The sequence below is a fragment of the Electrona antarctica genome (assembly GCF_951216825.1).
Source record: "Electrona antarctica genome assembly, chromosome: 19".
Lineage (NCBI taxonomy): Eukaryota > Metazoa > Chordata > Actinopteri > Myctophiformes > Myctophidae > Electrona > Electrona antarctica.
This window is the reverse complement of record NC_136800.1, coordinates 29,256,056-29,262,055: the sequence shown is the minus strand read 5'-3', so window position 1 is coordinate 29,262,055 and position 6,000 is coordinate 29,256,056.

Genomic DNA, 6,000 nt, shown 5'->3' with positions numbered 1-6,000 from the left:
AGGAATTTCTGCCTTAACTGTGCATACTTTACCATAACATCTTTACATTATATCAGAGCCTATATCTTGTGCTTTACGCACTTCAAGAAGAACCTTCCTTATGTGTTTCAGAAGACTGTTTCCTTATCATCAATACTATTCTGTCTGTGATGTATGCCCTAGTAGTGGGGAAACTGCCCAAGAACCTGGTTCCACAACTTGCCACTGGGCCACCATTCACCAGTGATGATGAGGCACCCAGCTTGTCCCTGAGGCTTTATAATAATCTGAACACAGTGCAGTAATGACGAAACATAGCTACAATTCCACACGTTTCTCAACACGACTCGTGCTATTTTTATCCCATGTGCATGCAAGCCTGTTTGTTGCATGAATGGAGGGAGCCGCATGAATGCAAGTGTGCATCCTGTGTTTTCTTTATTCTCAGCAGTTTAATGTTGAGTCGTGCCTAGTACTGTAGGTTGAAGGTGTTTCTCTCAAAATGGCCTATGTCTGTCTCTGCTCTACCACAGTGGTAGCCAAAATGTAAATGAAAAATGTGTTATAAGTCCATCAAATTCAAAGATTGAACTAATGGATGTAGTGTGGGAAAATCAATTAGTTAACTAGTTGATCACAGTGTTGGCTACCGAAAATAGACAAAAATGGGGCAGGGAATTTGGCTTTAAAAGATAATTGACTTTAAATATGAATACAAATACAATAACTGTATTCTTACATATACATTTGCAGGTGGGGAGAAGGGGTGGTCCTGGATTGAAATATGCTATTGTGGTACAGAGCTCTACCATATATCCACTACTAATGGTCAACTGCATGGTAACAACTCGCTGAAATGTATGACCCCAGGACAAAGAATGCATGAGACATTTTTCAGCAAAATATATAATGTCTTTGTATTGAGTCTTTGTAACTGCTGTGCCTTTAGCAGCTCACTTAAACAAAAATCAATCTTACCACAGATGAAGCTCATAGCCTACAGTAAGAAATATGAATACATTATATTTGGAAGACATCTTTTAAGTTAAGTTGTGAGAATTAGAATTAGATATTTTGAGGTAGTGCTATAGGAGGAAAGGAGAGTATTTCACAAACAAATTGATAGACGACCTAGAGGGTACTAAGAGCCCATAGTTGCAATTCATGTGGTTTTAGACAATTCAAATGTTAAAATGGAGGATTTCCAATGCTGTACTAATGTGGATACAAATCGCAGAGTTATTACAAAGCAATGTTTTACTTATGACATGGGGACCTGCTCATCTGTTTAATGAGACATTTAGTAATATTACTAAATATATCATTAAATCGGATCGGGAGCAAAAAAACGTAGCATAATAGAATAGTAGAATGAATTCATCCCAGATCAAATGCTGACACCATAATGAACAGATCCGAGCCAGGCAAATCACAGCCACTGGCTTTTATTCTCAAATTACTTCAATTCTGAGTTTTCTTTTACAGTTTCACATGCTGTGTGTAGACATACTCAGGGCAGGAATTTGACAGGGGTCATCATGGCCCCGTGGCTGCCGTTCTATCTCAATTTGGCCTTATATGCCCCTCAAGAAATTGCAAGCCCTGTGGCTACTGGCTACAGTGCATGGCCTTCATGCACCCGCTGGCGCTGATTTCAACGTTTCCCCCTCTGCCTCTATGCAGGTTGTTAGACACCAGTGTCTTTTGTAGAGATTGGATTGTTATCGATCACCAAAATAGACCAAACATTCATCCATATGGTCAAAGGATCCCAAAACACATTCCCTTGAGTCTGATTAGACCAGGGTTGAGCGGTGAGCCTGTATTGAACTTTTGACTCAGACATAGGGTGCAATGAATGAATGAGTGGGTTGGAATGAGTGGGTGGGTGCAATGAATGAATGAGTGGGTTGGAATGAGTGGGTGGGTGCAATGAATGAATGAGTGGGTTGGAATGAGTGGGTGGGTGCAATGAATGAATGGAATGCTCAGGAGGAAGTTGTGAGTGGGGCAGGCCAGAGGTTTCAGTATGACGTTCAAACGTGTTTGGGGCGTGATCATTTTGTGGTAAAGTGTATCACCTAGCTACAGAATGATCACACCCAAACACAAAAGGATGAGATACGATTAGAATCTTACTGAGTTAATATAGAATTTGAATTGAATTCGAACAGATTCATGGAGGTGCCATGGAGGTAGCAGTGGAACAGTAAAAGTTTGCACAGTATGAATTTAGGGAAACGATATAGGCCTGTCCTACACAGACAAATACAGTGGTGGAATTTGTAACATTTACCTACAGTAAGTACTGTAACATTTTGAGGTAGTTGTACCCTGGCATGAAAAGGATTGAGAACCACTGATATATAGAGATGATGCAACAGATTATGACCTTATGATGTCATACTTGACTAGTATAACCACTCTAAATGAAACAATGTCAAGGGGTTTTCTTTTTGGGAGTATTTCCTGGTACAGTTGAGGATGTAGGGCCAGAGGATGTTTATTTTTCTTTTGTTAATCTCTTGTTATTCTTGCTTTTTCCCTAGGGCCTTTCACAGAATTTAGATATTAAACATTTGTTGTTTGATAGGCTGCATGCCCAGCACATATTGGAAACACAATTGGACCTCTTCTTTATACTTTCTTCACAGGTCTTGTGGCTCTGTTTGTACACCCTCATTGTTATCGGGGTCCTTGAAATTGAAATGTTTGAGAACCACAATTATTTCCAATATGCTGTGCATCAAGCTTATTGAATGGCATATAGACCAATTATTTGTTTACAAACATTGGGACTGGGCGCATGGGTGATTGTTTCATGTAATCAATTCCCAACAGATCTCCAAACCTGTTGTTTTGGGGAGCGCTGGTTTCAGTCCATTCAATCTACCTTGTGTGTTGGCTAGTGAGATGCACCCTATAGGAGACATTTATACTTCAAAGCGCAACAGTACTGCACGCAGAGAACAGCTGATAGCTCACATCGCATCGCGGATGCGACTGTTGTGTAGCCTGGCTAATAAGCCAGACTAATATCACACAACACTGTCGCGGTATATTAGTCTGGGCTGGCTCCACTTGGATTTCATTTCCCGGGGGGCGGGTTCAAACATTTTCTCTTTGACGCAATTGGTCAGAGCTACTGTCAGTCAAAGGTCTCAAGCATTGAACGTCACCTTACCAAAGCCCGCCCATATTGCATACCGTGTCCCGATTGGCCCGACCTGTTCTCGGTTGTAGGAAAGAGGCGTGCTACTGAGCCTCGCCAGACCCTAATCCGCTGGCAGGCAATTTTTTTTTTGCCAACGGCTGATTCGGTCTGGTTTATTAACCAGGCTAACTGTTGTGAGCTTAGAGGTCTGCGTGTGCGACACCATCGCAGGACGAAGCATAAATTATACTTGATGGGCTGCAGGTGCGCGCGCAGCCATGCACAAATAGGCTCTGCTGCCGTGTTCACTCCCGTTCTTATGACCATAGATATATATAAACTATAGATAGCTCACCCATGCTGTTGGCCAATGGAGAGCGACGTCGTTACGTGGCGGCCATCTTACCTCGGGCCATATAACATTGTGTCTATGGGGCATGTACTCTTAAATGACCATAACTTGCTAAATTTTCAACCGATTTTCAAACGGTTTGGTTTGTTAGAGACGTCCGCATACTTAAATGCTTTTATACGACGTTCATATAAATAAAAAAAATAAGCAGATAAGCGACCTGAATCATAGCCACGTTGACAACGTTTGTAATAAACCAACCCGTTTGTAAATCCGTCAAGATTTGAGGGAGTTATGACTGTTTCTGTTTGAGCTGCCATTGAACATACTGTACTGTAGCCCCGAAGTAAGATGGCTGCCGGGTGAACGACGTCAGAAACTCCGCCTTGACAGCGACTGGGGGTGTGGTTTTGAGGACAACTGTTTTGAATTGCTATTATTGTTCAAACACAACAGAAACCAATGGATTATCACAATAAAAATCCTAATCATTCTTCCTCCACACTGGGAACTTTTCCATTGCATCTTATAGGAGGTGGTGTTCTTCTGCTGCCGTTATGCGCGTGCATCCTGTTGCTTATTAGTGTGACGCCGTCTGTTAAGGCGTCTATACCAGGGGTATTCAACTGGTGGTCCGTGATGGTATTGCATGTGGTCCCTGACCATGCATTTAGTAATGTAGCAAAGTGAAGATTTTGTATTTTCTTCCTTTCACAGAACAGTACACTAAACGTTTATGCACTGTTCCGTGGAAGTGTGTCAGTGTTGTCGTTTACTGGGGTTAAGACATTCCACAGAAAAGGGAGTTAGAATCTCAAGAAAGGTAAGTGGACCAGCTTGCCTGATTGAGTCATCATTATTTGGAAATGTGCCAATATATTCATGTCATCATGTGTCTGCTCTATAAATAGGCCTACTGTATATCAGTTAACCTGAGTTTAATGGAAGGTTGGATGAAGTAAGAGAATGGAATCAGGGTAACCGTGGGATAGGAATAGATAAGACGTTACACACAACATTTGGTACAAATCATATATATTTTTGCTCTGAGGACCACTCATGCTACGTACTGTAGCATCGTGCAATGAATGAAATCAAGCCCACAAGTTAACAGTCATGATTTAATTTAAATCTTTTTATTAGCTATATTATTCCAAAAATGTTTGAAATACTGTATTATTTAAGCATAATTTAATACATTTAACAAAGGCATTTTATTTATATTTTAAAACATTTTCCCATGGACCACCAGCAGGCCTATTATGCCATGGACCACTGGTAGTGGGGACCGTCGGTTGAGTGTTATGTATGCATTGCATACAGTAATAAGTGGCCCCCAGGTTTTCCACACTGCTCCCTATACTGAAGTCAGTACAATCAACAATCAACCAATATAGAGCATCGCAGTCCTGCCCCCTTTCATGACGACGACAGACCCGGAAAAGCATTCCCCATACATGCATTTCTCCCATAGACGTTTCAAAAAGTATTCATTTAAAGACCTTTTAAGCCTCGGGCGAAGCCAACTCGGATCGTGACAACTCATGACAACAAACATGAGATGTGTGAATGGGTGAATGGGTGAATGATCTATGTAAAGCGCCTTGGATAAAGGCGCTATATAAATGCAACATTTACTATTTATTTACCAACATAAACCATAAAGAATAATTCAAACTTGAACCTGAGTGATAGCATTCCTGTTACAGGTTACACAGGAAAGTTATTGAAGGTTAAATGCAGTGCCAGTGGCAGAGTAACTGCCACAAGCTGTATGTGGTGTGCTTCGTGGTACATGTCCAAATCATATTGGAACAATATTTTGCATGTTAAAACTATATTCACTTATGCAAATGTAGAGTATAGATTTTACCATAATGCTGGTCGAATGTGTTCCGTTGTATAGCTTATACTCATATAACATTGAGACAGCGTTGCTATGGTGACCTGGTTGTCTACACACAGTACAAGTGAAGTGGGAAGTGAAAACAAGATCTTTTTTTTTTGTTTGTTTGTTTGGTTTCATGAGGACAACATTTTCCTCACTGGTGTGTTATTTGTTCTGCTTTGGAACATTTTACCTTCCTCTGAAATGAAGTTCATGACAGAGCATATTTTGACTCATGTGACCAAGAAAAACCCCAAATGGGAATCCAGTCCACAACACGGTAAAACCCTCACTGTTAATTTACCAATTTCAACCTGGCATCCCTATTTTGAGCATAGGTCAAAGGTCACCAAAATGGCCTTCTTCCACCTTAAGAACTTGCCAGGTTATTTCCAGTTCCTCCCCTCTCTGTCATTTTTTGCAGCCGAAACACTGACTCATCCACATATTCATTACATCTGAGCTCAATTAGGGCAACTGTATCCCTGTGGACAACTGGGAGCCCCTGGCAGCGGACCGCTCATCCTGGCGTGGCACAATTGCGATTGGTGTTCAGAAACTTGAGACAGATCGAGCACAAGCAGTAGAAAAGAAGCGTCAACAAAGACATTGACATCTTATGTTACG